Source organism: Stylophora pistillata, chromosome 13, assembly GCF_964205215.1.
Source record: "Stylophora pistillata chromosome 13, jaStyPist1.2, whole genome shotgun sequence".
Lineage (NCBI taxonomy): Eukaryota > Metazoa > Cnidaria > Anthozoa > Scleractinia > Pocilloporidae > Stylophora > Stylophora pistillata.
This window is the reverse complement of record NC_142531.1, coordinates 12,152,797-12,169,658: the sequence shown is the minus strand read 5'-3', so window position 1 is coordinate 12,169,658 and position 16,862 is coordinate 12,152,797. Positions and strand designations below refer to the sequence as shown.

Genomic DNA, 16,862 nt, shown 5'->3' with positions numbered 1-16,862 from the left:
CCAACCTCTCACGTCCCACGGGTCCCACACTGGCTGGGTGGTCTTTTTGACTTTGGGAGAGGGTTTATGAGAACTCCCCGCCTTTGGTCCAGTGAGAGGAGTCGAAGGTAACCATCGTTTTCCCATAAGAATGGGTGTCGAAGGTAGGTCTTTGAGACTTCTCAGAGTAAAAGGAAACCTGATGGGTTTAGGGGTAGTAGTTCCCGGTGTAGAAAATAATTTCTTGAGTGTAAATGACCTCTTTTTTTGCTTTCTTTTTCTTGGAAGTCGAAGGTGTAGCAAATGCCTCTTCGACTATTTTGGCCGGCTCTTTGACTGTTTTGACCGAACGAATTAAGTCTTTAAGCAGGTTCTCTTGTACTGAATCTAATAAATTCCCCTGATCTCCGCCTTCGCCCGTCTCAGGTCCTGCGCCTGTGGGTAATTCTATCAGCTGATTGTAATTGTCGTTCTTGCATTAATAATTGATTTATCATGGGCTCTTTTAACCCTACCTGCGTGTGTGGATCGCTGAGTAACATCTGAGTTTCGGCTGCGACTCGTGCGGCTTTATCTAACAGGGTACTTTCTGATATTTTCCCCTTATAAAAATCCACTAGCGCTTGAAATTCTTGCGGGTTCACGATCAGTTTCTATTCCATAATTTAAGTAACGGTATCAAAATGTGTTCGCTTATCCGACATAACCAGGAACACCTCGTGCTGCTGTTTTCACCACTCTCGTCAAACTCGATATGAAAGGTAAAACCTGCGTCTAATTGATCTTTAGTCTCTTCTTCCTCTATCTTGGGTTCACTCATTTTAAGGGACAACGACAGAACACTTCGTTCATTCCTCGCCAAAAGCCACCACCCGTCTGAGAGGCAAGTAACTGTCTCCGTTTTTTTAAAGAGTTGACACGTCTACCCACCTCGCGCAACACACCGCTATACTTTCTCAATTTTGCCACCGTCTGAGGCGGTAACACTATCCTTCGTTTCAGCGTGTTCATCACTAATTCACTCACGCTATTGATTTGATCTTTACTGGCATGTAATATTTTTTCCTTTCGAAGATTCGCATTCTTTTTGCGCGCAAGAGGGATTTTAAAAAATCGATATTTCTTTTCATGCGATTCATCCTTGCTTTCTAGTAGTCGCTTCCAAAGCTCTCTTAGCCCCAAATCCAGCTGCACCACTAAATGCTCCTAACCCTAAGGCTTTTCCTCCTGCAATGAGCGCGGGGATGAGTGCCGCTAAAGGTAATATCCCGCCTTTTTGTCCCCTCTTTCCCCCCCTCCTTTTCGTCATTCGCCGTCTTCTTAGAGTGTGTTTACTGCGTCTGGCCATTTACGTCGCGGCTTTTATAATGGCTGAGATCAAGGCTGTCAACAATGCTAAAAATCCTTCTTTTCGTACCCTTCTTTTTCGCCTCTTAGGTCTTTTCGCTTTACCTCTCACGGACACAATGAGTCGTTTTCTTGACTTCATACTTATTTATCTCGTTTTAAGACGCTTGGGCATGCCTGTAACACCTCATGCAACCTTCGTGTTTTAACAGGTGACTCACAATCCGATTTGATCGCGGGGATTCTTAAACGCAATGATGTATTGCGCATTTCTAAAGATGGTTTTGGCATATTTACCCGCTGGAAACATATCTTGGCAGAGGTAACACACGATCAGGGTTTCAAGGATAATAATTCTAGTTATGAACAACTATTAGAGAAGGCAGATCTGCCAACACTACTAAATAGTCGCTTACAGGATCTGTGCATACTTATGTATAAAGTAAAACATAAACTGTGCCCTGCATATATAAGTAACATCTTTAAAGAACCAAATAGTAATTACAATCTGCGGCAAGCAGATTTCTCTATACCTAGGTATGAGACAGTCACCTATGGCAAGCACTCTATTAGATATTTAGGGCCTAAGCTATGGACAAAACTACCCAAGAGTATCAGGGACGTCACAACCCTAACTTCGTTTAAAAGCAAGATACGCCAACTCAATATAAGTGAACTTTTAGATGATGGCTGCGCAGGCTGTAGCCTTTGTTCATTTTGACTTCTGTGTGTTTTTACTATGAATTTCTTAATAAGTTAACTATAGATATTTTATCTACTACTGTATTTAGTTTGTATATTCTCCCCTAATTGGTGTCCCCAAATTAGTAAGGGATTCGTTCCCTGGCTAGACGGTTCTTTTGACACTTTAATAAAGTTTCTACTACTACTAATGCGAATATCAGGTAAACAAGTTGAGAATGTCTTTACCGTTTCCGCCTTCGGCCATCAAATCGTCCAGTACTAACAGTCCTCCTTTCGTATCGCCAAACCATTCTTTAATCTTTTCGTCGTCGGGGACTCGTTCGTAAGATTCGATACCTCGCGCTTGCATGACATCGAAATTCGTTTGCCACGATCCGTAGCAATCACGAATGCGTTTCGGAGGTACGGCGAATGCCTCCGGGTTTTCTAACAATAAACGTTTTAGAAACGTGGTTTTACCGCAACTGGTGTGGCCTACTATTAATAGATTGGATGGACATTTAATGGAAAACCCCTCTTCTAAGCAGGATGTTGCCATGCCCCCCTCACACGCAGAAATGACACTCGTATGTGATCGCATTACTTTATTCACTCGTAAATCACGTCTTCTGACATGTTGCCTACGATACGATCGTTTTGCACATAATCCGATGCGGTAAAATAACTTAAAAACTCATTCATGCTCTGACCTCGCGCTTTACACATCAAATAAACTATCGCATAATCACCGCAACTAGCCGTTTTGATCGATTGTAAGACGCGATCGTTTTTACGAATGTATGTCCATTGGCTTAACCACACGATAAACGGAGAGAGATATTGGTAGGTATGTAAATCTAAACCGTAACTATCTAAAAGTTCACAAGAATCATGGTAGGTCCAGACGGCAAACCAATGCTCTCCGGGTTTATGTCCGGGGTGAGTATATTAACCCATTAAGACCCTCTTCCCTGTTTCAACTACATTGTCTCGTAAGGGTATTGTTCCCCATTCCAAATCTGTTTGACTCATTCCACTCCAAATTGCTCAAAGGCAAAAGGGTCTTTGTCGTATTGCCCATTAAAGGCTGTGGTGGCTAGCATTCCTAACACGATTCTCTGGGTAACTTTCCCGTTAAACAGATTGATTATCTCTTTAGAAGTAGCCCCATTATCGAGGGGAACTGACGCATTTCTGTACGAATGATGGGATATTTGGCTGGGGATTTGGTGATGATGCTCATGGCATTATCGTACACCGAGGGATTGAGGGATACTAAGCAGACATAAAAGGTGGATTTTGATATTGCCGTACTTCTTCGTCACCGGGATTGTCTTCCGCGTTAAAGTACAGTGCCACCGGATTGAGATAAAATTTTAAATCCATCTCTGTCCTGGGCGCTAACCATTTCCCTTGATAGAAAATGTCCACAAAGGGAACCATCCTCAGTACTCTGCTCTTCCCTCCCGCATAATAATTCCGGGCATCTGCTTTCTGGGTCAAGACACTTGCTTTATGGTTGGCGGACAACGCCCTATAATCATTGTGGTCTGACTTCACATTATTAGCCGTGTACGTCTCGGGTGAATCGATATCGTTTCTCCACCCGGCTGAAGCTAAGATGGTTTCCCCTTCTTCGCGGTCAAAATTCAAAAGGGTCTGTATGTGGGCTTTCAGGTGATACATGTCCACTTGCTCGGTGATGAGAGTTCCATTGAGTTTCACATTAATTTGTTTAAACAGGGAGTGTGATATGTTATTGACGGGTGATAAGAGGTTGGCATCCGTATTTGCTCGGGAAGTGAGATTGCCATTGCCTGTGGTTTGAAACGCTAAATCTACTTCCACAAAACTTCTAGTCAAATCGATAAACTCAGTCTGTTTATGCAGTAAATGGTTTGAACCCGGGGGTAACATGTGAAGGTGTAGTATGATCGTCCGGGTGAGTGTAGTCCTGAGAAGGACTGTTGTCGGTGGCAGTGACTGACGTTTCGACAACCTGTGCGGAAGTCATCATCAGAGTCAAGTGAATGATTGTTGTCAGTAGAATGTTCTTATTCCAGTTCGTGTGAAATGATCGGTTGGTTTTGCCGTGATGTTATTGGCTGTAAGACTCAAGTGACGTAAGTCGGTCGTGATTGGTCTGTTTCGGTCTGTCGGTAAAGCTAGGTTGTTCTTTTTCGGTCGTTTGTGATGTTTATGTCGTGAATGAGTCGTTTGTATGGGGCGGGTAGTTGTTGACATCTGTTTAGGGGAGTCTGTTCTAAGTTAGTAAACCAGCTTTCCAGAGTCAGTCGTTGAAAATAGTCAGTGCTGTAGGTTAGGCATTGCGCAGAGTCCCAGTCAATGTTGTGGTTGGTAAGTCGATGGTGTTCAGCAATGTGATTGCTGACATCACCTTTCCTCGTCGCCCGTCTGTGTTCAGTCAGTCTTGTTGTGAGGTTTCTGCCAGTCTCACCGATGTAGGAGGCTTGGCAGTCGGAACAATTGATCTTATAAATCGTTCCCTGTCTGTTCCTCGGTTCGTCTTTGTCTTTAACGTTGGTTAGTAACTGACGTAGTGTGGTGATGGGTTTGTGGGCGACGCGGATATTGAAGGGTAGTAAGATGCGCGAGATGTTTTCGGACATGCCTTTTATGTACGGTATGGTTGCTGTAGTCGTAGGGGTTGCGGTGTCGTTTGTTTCGGTAGTGGTAGTGGGTCGGTGAGTGTTTCGTCGGATGAAGTCGTTGTTGTAGTTGTTCTTCGTAAAAACACGGTGAAGGTATTTGTTCTCGTCGGATAAGCTGTCTGTCGAGTCACATACTACTTGTGCGCGTCGTGTTAGAGTTCTGATAGTTGTGGCTTTGTGCGATGTAGGGTTGTAGGATGACTCGTCTAGTAATCTGTCGGTGTGTGTCGGTTTCCTGTAAGCCACAACTATCAGAACTCTAACACGACGCGCACAACTAGTATGTGACTCGACAGACAGCTTATCCGACGAGAACAAATACCTTCACCGTGTTTTTACGAAGAACAACTACAACAACGACTTCATCCGACGAAACACTCACCGACCCACTACCACTACCGAAACAAACGACACCGCAACCCCTACGACTACAGCAACCATACCGTACATAAAAGGCATGTCCGAAAACATCTCGCGCATCTTACTACCCTTCAATATCCGCGTCGCCCACAAACCCATCACCACACTACGTCAGTTACTAACCAACGTTAAAGACAAAGACGAACCGAGGAACAGACAGGGAACGATTTATAAGATCAATTGTTCCGACTGCCAAGCCTCCTACATCGGTGAGACTGGCAGAAACCTCACAACAAGACTGACTGAACACAGACGGGCGACGAGGAAAGGTGATGTCAGCAATCACATTGCTGAACACCATCGACTTACCAACCACAACATTGACTGGGACTCTGCGCAATGCCTAACCTACAGCACTGACTATTTTCAACGACTGACTCTGGAAAGCTGGTTTACTAACTTAGAACAGACTCCCCTAAACAGATGTCAACAACTACCCGCCCCATACAAACGACTCATTCACGACATAAACATCACAAACGACCGAAAAAGAACAACCTAGCTTTACCGACAGACTGAAACAGACCAATCACGACCGACTTACGTCACTTGAGTCTTACAGCCAATAACATCACGGAAAAACCAACCGATCATTTCACACGAACTGGAATAAGAACATTCTACTGACAACAATCATTCACTTGACTCTGATGATGACTTCCGCACAGGTTGTCGAAACGTCAGTCACTGCCACCGACAACAGTCCTTCTCAGGACTACACTCACCCGCACGATCATACTACACCCTCAGTCTGTTTAGGTACGTACACCTCTATGGGTGTAATGCTAGAGGTCTGAGGCGACACTTTCATAAAACGCGACTTCACCGTAGAAAGGTCTACAGGTGGAACACGAGACAAATTCAAACTCGGGTTCTGTTCTGCGCCTTTGATGGACATGTTGATACTTCAACATCTCCTGCGTTTCTGAGGTCGGCGACGTCTTTGTATTTTCTTTATACGTACAAATCCTCTCATCTGTTTCTTTCTTTTACATCGTTTTAAACACGAAGGCGCGCTATATAAGGAAGTCTTCCCTGGGAAGACCTAGGCTCATTTGTCACTCACCGTTGACGTGCGCGGGTCAAATTTAAAATGGCGGCCGATTTGAACAATCGAAAGGTAAGGTATACGAGAATTGCTGTGCCTTTCCTGTCTTTACTTGCCTTAGAATTGAAGTATCTTTATCTAACACCAAGTAGTACTTCACAGATTACAATTTTATTAGACGAAAGTTTAATCGAGGAGCTGAACGGTTGGCTTACCGTGAACAACGGGGAGATCGTTCGCGTAGAGAAACCACGAAAGAAAAAATCAACGCCAGGGTAAGTTGGCTCTTCAACGAATCATATTTACAACAAGATTACAAACTGATGTTATTCCACTATTCGCAATGTATATGCCAATGTAATGTCAAGTCCGATCCGAGGGGGTATTGTATAATACTGTCAGACCGTGATACATAAATATTCTATGTGCTGTTTCCAACGATCGGGAACTCGCAAAACGGATAAATATTTCAAGGCCATATTTTGGGTCATACTTTTTAATCTAAATTGTATGCCCTTTTCTGCTAGCTACAAAATCTTATGGACTTTATAGTTTGCCGAAACATATTTTTATCCGCCATTTGCAACGTTCTCGAACGATGTCCTTACAGCGCTTTACCAGTTCAAAACAGGTTATGTTCTCATGCATCATTCTAATTTTGCTTTCTTTGACAGTTTCCGAAGACAAGGAAGCCACGGAAAATGCAGCGGCCACATGTGTCGAGCTGCAGCACGAGCTCATTAGTCAAGAGATCGACAATAGATGTTTTTATACAATTCTAAACCGCCACGGTTTATAGCGCGATCTTATTTACATAGCCAGGAAGGAAGCATTGGGATGTTTGAAAGGTCATGCCAGTCTGTGTTGTGGAAGATCTTCGGAAACGGTGGCCAAATCCTGATGGAGTGCCCTACTGTGCTCACCGTCGTTCATAAAATCAGTATTACAATACTCCATCAGCACTTCCCTCCAAAATAGTATACATTTCTTTGTATAGTGACAATAAGGTACAATAGAAGCTATATTGTTTCACAATACACTGTATGCCCTAATTCTGAACTCCACTATGCAATATCTTGAGGGATTGATCAGCATTTTCTATGTTCTTCTTCCACTGCTTGTACCTTAGGTTGTGATCCTACTAGGAGAAAAAAATGGAATTGGGTTGTAGTTTATTTCCTCTGAATAAAGATTATACACAGATGCTATTTATAATAATTGTCATTGAGTCGCAAAGATTTCTGAGCATATGAATCCAAAATGATGTCATCCTTCAAGAGAATTAAATGAGCATCATCAACTGAAAAAAGGAGTCATTTCAACAGAAAATGGAAAAGCAACTGAAATATTACTTTGCCTTGAACCATCCTTAATCATCAATAAACTCATTCCAAGACCAAAGCTACATCATCTCTGAAAAGGAAAGCAATCAAGTAGTAGCCTTATATCGTGACACTTTAAGAGCTTCTGCAAACAACCTAGAAGCTGCCAAATACACACTAGGCAAGGCATATGGCAAAGCCTACAAGCATCGTCACTATTTTATACATGTAAATACAAGTACTGTCTTGAATAAAATAGATGCAAATGTGAAAGAGACACTAATTTCAAATGAATTCAGTCTTGATAATAAGTTGTGATTGATCATGACCATAGATAGATTACAACGATAACAACTTTATCAGTGAGGAAAACAATGTCAATGTGTTGTAAATTGTAAAGTGCACTCAATGCATGACATGACACGAGTGAATGATTTACTACTTTTTTTGATCAACAAACACCAAAAGTATTGTTTATGTTTGATGCCTTTAGATTATAAGATAACATGCTGGTAACAGATTAAATAAATTATTACAAAACTGAAGAGCACCACACAGTCATTGACATATGAACTTTTATAAATACTTACCATGCCAGGTGTCAAAGGAATTCTTGATGCCTCTTTGCTCAAACCAATTTTTCAATGATCTGACACAGTCATGGGCCACCTCTGTTAAGTTGTATGTTAAAAGCAGGGGTATGTTTGATATGTTATGGTTTTTAGTAAGACAGGAATCCCACATCATAACAGCCAAAATGGAGAAACAGAGCTATCGATTTATTAAAAATGCTGCAGGGGGGGGGGGGGGGGGCAAAAATCACAAAGACGACTGATGAGATGATAGAAGTGGAAACAGGCTTTCAGAAAAGTGAGGCACAAGTTATCAAATTCATGGGGCTTAGCATTTGATTGGAATTGCTTACCTCATAGAAATAGCTGTCACTGTAGAATGCAGTCATGTCTGGCATCTGTTATCATACACTGAAAGAGTAATTAGAATAAAAAATGAATGGAAGGAAACTGAGCATTGAAGGTAACTTGAATGAAGGAACAAAATGACCTAGCACTGCATAAGGTGTTATCTCAAATTTTGTCCACTGCAAATAACTTCAACAACACTGAACACACACAACGAACAAGTAGCTGGTTGCATGTCAACTTACATCCCCACTTGCAATATAGCCTTGTGTAGCTTTCACTTCTGCCCTTGTACCAGCCATTGTCTTAATGCACAATTCCTGAACTACAGACCTACATCCAAATCCCTGGTCTTTATATACTGCCAAACAAAATGATACAGCCCAATAAGCTGCAAGGTACAGCAAAAGCTAGATTTAAATCATGATATATATCTTGTTAACCAAGTGCGAGGGCCATACTGGGAGAATATCGGCCCAGGGTCTTGACAGTATGGACTGAGTGCAGGGAGGTCCGTACAAAAAAATAGCAAGGGCTGATATTCTCCTAGTACAGTCCCGAGCAAGCTTGGTTAATAAGAGATTTATCATATGACTGAAGAAAGGTTTTTCACAAGTGCAGGATCATTCAGGACAATGTCCGGTCCAATACTTAGAGAATATTGGACCGGCAATAGAGCATTTTGATTGGTTGATTTTAGATACTGGCCCTCTGGCTGCCTGAGTCTTGTAATAAAGTTTATTACAGACTTCACAACACTGCTGTTAAAACACAGGGAGGATCACATACTAGAAATAGTAAAGATAGTGTACAACAGTGTATACATTAAAAACCACGTACTTGTGTCTATTGTTTTGTCCATCACACAGCCAATGCCAGCGGCCTCAGTAAAACCATGATACTGAGTTTCAGTAAGTCCAGTACATTTGAATGCAGGAACCATTCTGCAAATATATATTTTTTTAGTATCACTCACCTGAGCATACAGATTTATTACAAGAAACAAAACATGGGAGAACAGAATGGAAAGCCAAAATTTACATAATCGAAGAGGATATGTTTGTACATGTAAACTCATCATATATATATATATATGTGATAAACTTTCCTGGGATATTTTTCTTCGATAATGCTTACTTGCAAAGTAGTTCACGTACTTATTATACTTACCTAACATTGGCGTAGTACTTTACAGGGTGTCCCAAAACTCCAAAACTGAGCCAAGTAACTGAGTCATTACACACAGGGAACTTCAATCTTACAAACGTGCCCTTGACTTGAAAAAGTAGCTGAAGCCTATTTGTAATCTTCGCCACAAAATTCACAAAATGGATTCTCGACTATTCGAGCATATCAGTCTTGGTGATGGATGAAGAGCCACTATCCACAGCTGATGAACAAATCATTTCAAAATACGAGAGAAGTCTTTCCATTAAATCAGTATTTTGCGTCTGTCTACCTATACCAAGAGCCGATTTAGCGTTGCTTATCCTCTGTGTGATAGCTTCCAAACGACTTTGCTGATCCTTTTTCACTTCAATTGTCAGACTGAAAATGGGTTTCGTTCCGCTGGATCTCGCCGTTCATTTGCACGTTTGTTGATTTTTGTACGTTTCTTTTTATCTGGAGGGGGAAAGCTGTCCATTTTCCGAGTCGAATCGTAGAATAACCTCAACAAAAGGTCTCACACTAAGAGAAATTCTCTCAGACAACTCCGATCTTACGAAGCGAAGTGACGATTATTTCGTTCGCGTTCCTGCTCGATCGGGCCTCGAATATATCGCATATCAGCGCATAAATTCACTGGAACACTGCTTGCCACGGTACCAGTGAAATGAAGACTCACAATAGACAAAGATAGCCCAACGGATAGCCTGTTGGGTAGGGGAGGCTCAAAATGGCGGGCGATTTGAATTTGACAGTAACAACGCAAGTTTTTTACACGAAACGAGGAAATATTGTACTCCAAACAAAACTACTCACAGACACATAACTCTACTGATATTTTGCGACCGTTTCTGGGTATGTTCTATTGCTTTTGACAAGTATAACAAATACTAAGTGTTCGTTGCGGTTCTCCTCATAGTCCGCCATCTTTATTTTTTGGGGTGAATTCAAAATTAGGGGGAGGAGCTAATGCCCTTTTATAGCGCGCCTTCGTGTTTAATATGGTGGTAACCACATCTCCAGGGGAAGAGGTACCCACCCCTATATGACCACTCCCTACTCTGGCTTCTCCCCAGTACACCATTTTAATCGGCAAAAATATTGTCAATTTTCCTAGTTACTCTTCTCCACTTCGTGCTTGACGGCTCTTTTTACTCCTCTAGGAAATTCTGACAGGGAACGTTGCGTGAACGTCCTTTTAAGGCCTCTCCCCGTTTCGCACGCGACATCTTTCACCATGTCTTTGATACCTGCACCCACTTGAAATTCCGGATACCTTCCAGCCCAACTCCCTATGAAAGGAGGAGGGCGTGCTGGCAAGCGATGAATGGCAGCCCCTTTCTGGTCTCCGGGAACGTACACCTGAAATCTCCGTAAAGTTCTGCCTCTCATGATGTAAACCAATTACTTTAAATCTTTTTTGTAGATCCAGCTGTTATATTTACTAGGATATCCTTTCCACTTGACAAATAATTTATCTTTCGCCCGTTTTAATACTTTCTCCACGCGAAAATACATCGCTGCATCCACGTGTACTTTTTGTAAATCCCACGAATAGAAACTTCCTTGTAAAGGCGTCTCGTGCAATTCTCGCACTTTGTAGGTAGTGACTTTCCCGGGGACGACTTTACGAGTTTCAAATACTTCTTCTGTCCATCCCGGTAAATAACTTTTTAAACGTTCGAAATTTCTTTCTGAGACGTACTTTATCACCGACTTTAAATAGAGGTTTCTTGAGTGTCTTCAAATCTCCGTACAACGAATCCCTGATTTGGTTTTTATTCTTTTCGTTCACTTTGACGGGTGCCGTGCGTATGCTGCGATGAAAGATGTGGTTATATTGATAGAGTAATTTGGGTAGGACATCGGTATATTTCAACGCATTAGCGGCAGCGAAATAGTGATACAGTTTGGATTTTAAGGTGCGAATGCATCGTTTGGCGATACTCGCTTTCGCATCTCCGTGCGTGGAAAAATGGTGAATACCTTGCGCGGTGAGCCAGGCTTGAAAGGTCTTGTTATAAAATTCTTTACCGTCATCCGTTTGTAATTTCTGGGGTTTCCTGCCTTGTTTTATGATTTTAGTAAACGTGTCCGTCACCTCCTTCCCCGTTTTCTTTTTAAGGGGTACTGCCCACGTATATTTGGAAAAGGCATCTACCACGACCAAAATGTAACGTTTGCCTTTATTTTCTTTTGCAATCGTTTATACTTCGATCAAATCGGACACCCATTGTTCGTCAATATCAAAGACTATCACGGGTGCAAACTCTCCTCGGCAACGCCGCGGTTTGGGAAGGGTGTAGGCTAAATTTCTTTCCAATTCTTTTTTGGCTTCAGATAGGGGAATTTTTTGTGCTTTGGCATACGGATGAATACCTCCTAGACTCCCAATATGTCCAGGTGAGAAGTATTAACGTCATCCACACTTTGACGCCGTAGTACGTCATCCAATACTTACAAAGGTACTGCGAGTACAGCTCACGATGGGCTCTATATGTATATTTCCCCCGATACCATCTCATGAATAACATCAAGTGAAACACTCTTTGCAACAGAGAAAAGGCAGAAGGTCTCAGTATTTTTTAGTTTCTTAATTTATTAATTTTTTAATTTTTTAATTATAGACTAGTGAGCGGCACTTCTGCGAACACTTCTTGTAATTTCCTACGCATTTCGTCTAACTGTCGTAGACTTCTTCAGGGAGTTTTACAAGTATGACTAAACGTCTGTATTTATAAGCCAAAGTTACAGGGGCCGATGACCGTAAAGGCTTGGCCGGACTTACGAACAGGAACAGGCGAAGTTGTGAAAAATTTGTGAAAAATTTAACACGTGTAAGGCAAGGTGAGAAAAATATTTTGGGGGCCAGGGTTTTAGCTAAAACCGTGGCCCCCAAAATAATTTTCCCCAAAATATTTTTCTCACCTATGGCTGAGACTATGACTGACCATGACTATGACTATGACTATGACTGAGACTATGACTGAGACTATGACTATCACTGACTATGAATATGACTATGACTGAGACTATGACTATGACTATGACTGTGATTATGACTATTGCTGAGACTATGACTATGACTATGCCTGTGAGGATGACTAAGAGTAATACTATGCTTAAGATTAGGGCTATGAGAATGGCTACGACTATGACTGATAGCAAGACTATGACTAAAACTATGACAGAGTATGACTATTTCCATGACTATCACTACGACTAGGACTGAAACTGTGGCTTGGACTAAGCCCATGACTATGACTAAGAGTGCGACTATAACTATGACTATGATTATGCCTTGACTATGAGTAAGAGTAAGGTTGTGCCCATGACTAAGACTGTGACTATGACTTTGATTATGACTATGACTGAGACTGACTATGAGTATGACTATGACTATGACTTTGATTATGACTATGGCTGAGACTATGACTATGACTATGACTATGCCTGTGAGGATGACTAAGAGTAACACTATGCCCAAGATTAGGGCTATGATAATGGCTACGACTATGACTGATAGCAAGACTATGACTAGAACTATGACAAAGTATGACTATGTCCATGAATGACTATGACTATGGCTTTAATTACGACTAGGACTGAAACTGTGGCTAGGACTAAGCCCATGACTATGACTGAGAGTGCGACTATGACTATGACTATGACTATGCCTGTGACTCTGACTAAGAGTAAGACTATGACTTACACTATTACTATAACCATTCCTGTGACTATGACTATAGTTTTGATTAGGACTAATACTTTCACTATGAATATGGCTATAACTAGGACTGGTCAGCAGGAGAACGAAAATGCGTTCCCAGGTAAGTGGCTCCCGTGAACCCATACAAAGCCCTTAGAAAAGTTACCTATGGGTTTGTATTGAACCACTACAGCTACTTACAGTGAGCCCATTTTCCATAGAAGTTTTCCAAGTCAATTTAAAACTAAAGGGTAATTTGTTGCTATATGTGGCCTAACCCTTAAGAATGACGGGCCTTAACACAAATATCTTGAGTGCAAAGTTAACCCTAACCTAACGAGAGCAGATGAACCACTAACGAGAGCACATGAAACACTAACGAGAGAAAATGAACCACTAACGAGAGCACATCGACCACTACCAGAGCAAATGAACCAAAACGAGAGCAGATGAACCACCAACAAGAGCAGATGAACCACTTACGAGAGCAGATGAACCACCTACAAGAGCAGATGAACCACAGACGAGAGTAAATGAATCTAACCCTAAAACCCTAACTCCTTCCGAAATAGGGTTAAAAAATTCATTAAAAATTTGGGTTTTAATATTTTCTAATAAAACTTAGTACACATAAGGTAGAGATATAGATCTACATTCCTAGTTAATATATATAATTTTTATTAAATATCTATTAAGATATCGGAGTTCAAAGTTTAGGATGGAGTCTCTGTTAACATTAGCGGGGAATGAAGGGAAAAATTAATAACTTTTTATAAATATCACATCCGCCTATGTTGCCCATCATTCCCCGTTGATGATATCAGTCCCCCTTAATTCCACAGGGATTTGGAGAATGAATCCTTACGATTCTCCCGAATTTGATTACATACGCATGTGTGCATAAATTACACGAAACCCAAATTCTAAAAGTGACCTTTGTTTTAAACCTCATAACTTCTAAGGGTTAAGACACGAAATTAACACACCGATAAACCAATATAATGTACTTTGTGTGTATAGAATATGGTTTGATTTCAATCAATATTTTTGATTTTATGAAGGTTTTTGTTCAAGATTTTCAGAGGGAGTCCGTATTAATTTGTTTTTTTTTCTGTTTTATCGACTCGCGTATGTCGAACTACATAAATTATCTATCACAAGAAAGGTCTGAGTGAGAGGAACAACTTGATGTATTTAGATTTGCTTAACCCTTCAATGCGCATGCGCTGGAGGCCCGAAAAGGTTGAAGAGGAGTCCACGTTAACATTTCTTTATAAATAGGGTTCTCTTTTAATATTACTCGTTCTCCTCAAATACTTAATTGTTTGGATAAATTTTTTATACCATGTTAGAGATAAAGAGTGGTTCCATTTTATGGTAGAATCAGGACTCATTCCCTTGCAATAGTGTTACGTGGTATTGTTGCAAAGTCTGCCAAAAACAGCAAATACATATTTTCGTACTTTTTTACAGATTGCTATCTCATTTGAAATATTTTCTTTTTCGTTCAAGTGTCGTTTACAAGTAGCACTTTAATATACCTTTATTGGCAAAAAGTTTCATCTTTAACTATGAAATATATGCAGAGTTATAGCATTCAGACTAGAGGATGCTACTTGCGATACTGTTCCTTTTTGGATAAATTAACCAACTTCAAAACATCGAATCTTTGTCGTTTCTAAATCTACTACCTTCATTTTTCATAAAAAACTAGTTTAATGCTTTATCTATATATGTAGTAAATTATAAGGCTAAAACTTCAGGGGTTAAGAAGTCATACAGGTTAAAAGGAGAACACCTCTTTTCATGTCCGCCATTTTGGATTATCTGGCAAGTATTTGCCTCATTTGCGTATATACGACTTTGGAGCATAGTAACTTCTATTTATTTAAAGGGAATTTCTCCATTTTCATTTGACTACAAGTTTAAGGCATTGGCCAAGTATGCACTGAGTTTCATGGCTAAAGGTTTATAGCTGAAAAAGTTAGTACAACTTAGTGTAAGGGACCTCCAAAACATGGATTTAGCTTATAAGCTAAGTAGTCCATCTTCTTGGTCTTAAAAAAAAGCAATCCTCATGAAATTTTATCCACATCAACTACGTGTCTTCGGTAGTGTCTGGTGTAGGAATCACGTGATTCCCTCAAAGGATTTGGCAGGTGGAGGCTAAAGAGTACGCATTAACACTGAGGGAGTCCGTATTAACATTGAGGGAGTCCGTATTAACTTCCAGGGAGGTGGTATTAACACTTGGGTTAATGTTGATACGGACTCCATCTAACCCAACCCTCTAAACAAATTCCTAAAAAGTTCAGGATTAAACTTGTCAACTTGTGCTTTGGCATAGGTAGAGTACTAGTATAGAGCTATGTTTTTGCAAAGTTTGACACGTTTTCATTAAAAAGAAATAGGAGATATCGCACTTAGGGTTAGCGTTAGGGAGTCCTAATTAACATCTCAGAGGAATCAGGCTACAAATATTCCAAACATGCCCAAATTTGATATGTGCATAGTATAGGGCATTCCCCATCGAGCGATATTAGTTCCACTCGATTCCCTCTAATTTGACAAATCCAGACCTAAGCCGAAAGATGTAGTATAGGTATCAAACCTACAGGAGACTTTACTCATAACTCAACCTTCAAACTAGGGCTAGATCGCAAAACTGCTAAAACCTTTATTCTTGGGAGTTGAGAGCTGAAATTTTCAGCGGATGTTTATGGCATACTTTCTCTCACGTGCACCAAGTTTCACGTCATTTCAAAGAATACACGTATTTTTGATTTTTAGGCCCTTTTTCGTCAAATTTTTTATATTTTGACCAAAAGGGGGTTAAGGCTTAAAGGCTTTTCCCGTTTTTTTCAGCACTATTTCATTAAATGTAGACAAATTATACATCGTTGGAAAGGTTGTAACAAGAACTAGAATTTGACGTATTCAAACTTAATGAAATCATTATTGCGCATGCGTTGGCTAAGGTAAAAGCTTGAAAAAAAAGGTGTTTGACTCTTTTTTGCCGGGTAAAAAAACCTTAAAAATCGAACGAAATTGACATGACATGATCTACACATGATTGTCCATTTCCTTAACAATAGTTTGTTGTATTTGGCGTAGAAAATGGTCTATTGGAGCATTTTTTACGAATTTTCTGGTAACACGGGTCTCATAGGTACGCTATACGGACCTATTAATTTTATCTTAAAAAATTCATAAAAAATCACTTTTTATCGGTTTTTCGTTAAACGTACACCGATGCAATTAGAATCTCCTATAGTTTTCACTACATTAAAAAAAGATTGATTTTTCCAACCCCTTTCGTCTACTTTTACACGCCATAAATCTGATGCGTTTTGAGTAATTAACTTGACACTTACAGATACACTACAACGGTTCCAGTACTAAACGCCTGCTAAGTTTGAATACTGGAAGAATGAGGGTTATTGAGTTTAAGTAGATTGAGTGAGTTCCTGTCCATCTCACAATTATGATATTTTCGCCTAACTCATAGACCTTTGAAAATTTCTAAATTAAAAAATTATTGCTTTGACCTAATTTTACCAGTCTTAATCAGAACATAGAATGTCCTATTTCCTG

General features: G+C 40.5%; 1 long non-coding RNA gene and 1 pseudogene across 2 annotated transcripts; one reads left to right on the top strand and one right to left on the bottom strand.

Annotated features, from left to right (window-relative positions):
- Positions 1-6,302: 6,302 nt before the first annotated feature.
- On the bottom strand, positions 6,303-12,528 carry LOC148717671 (uncharacterized; annotated as a pseudogene). The gene is made up of 7 exons (XR_015994788.1): positions 9,563-12,528; positions 9,233-9,336; positions 8,638-8,753; positions 8,398-8,455; positions 8,063-8,143; positions 7,503-7,563; positions 6,303-7,288 (listed from the first exon to the last, which is right to left on the bottom strand). The product of XR_015994788.1 is annotated as an uncharacterized LOC148717671 (transcript).
- On the top strand, positions 7,285-8,017 carry LOC148717672 (uncharacterized). Its single transcript, XR_015994789.1, has 2 exons — positions 7,285-7,415; positions 7,461-8,017. It is a non-coding gene; the product is annotated as an uncharacterized LOC148717672 (long non-coding RNA).
- Positions 12,529-16,862: the final 4,334 nt, after the last annotated feature.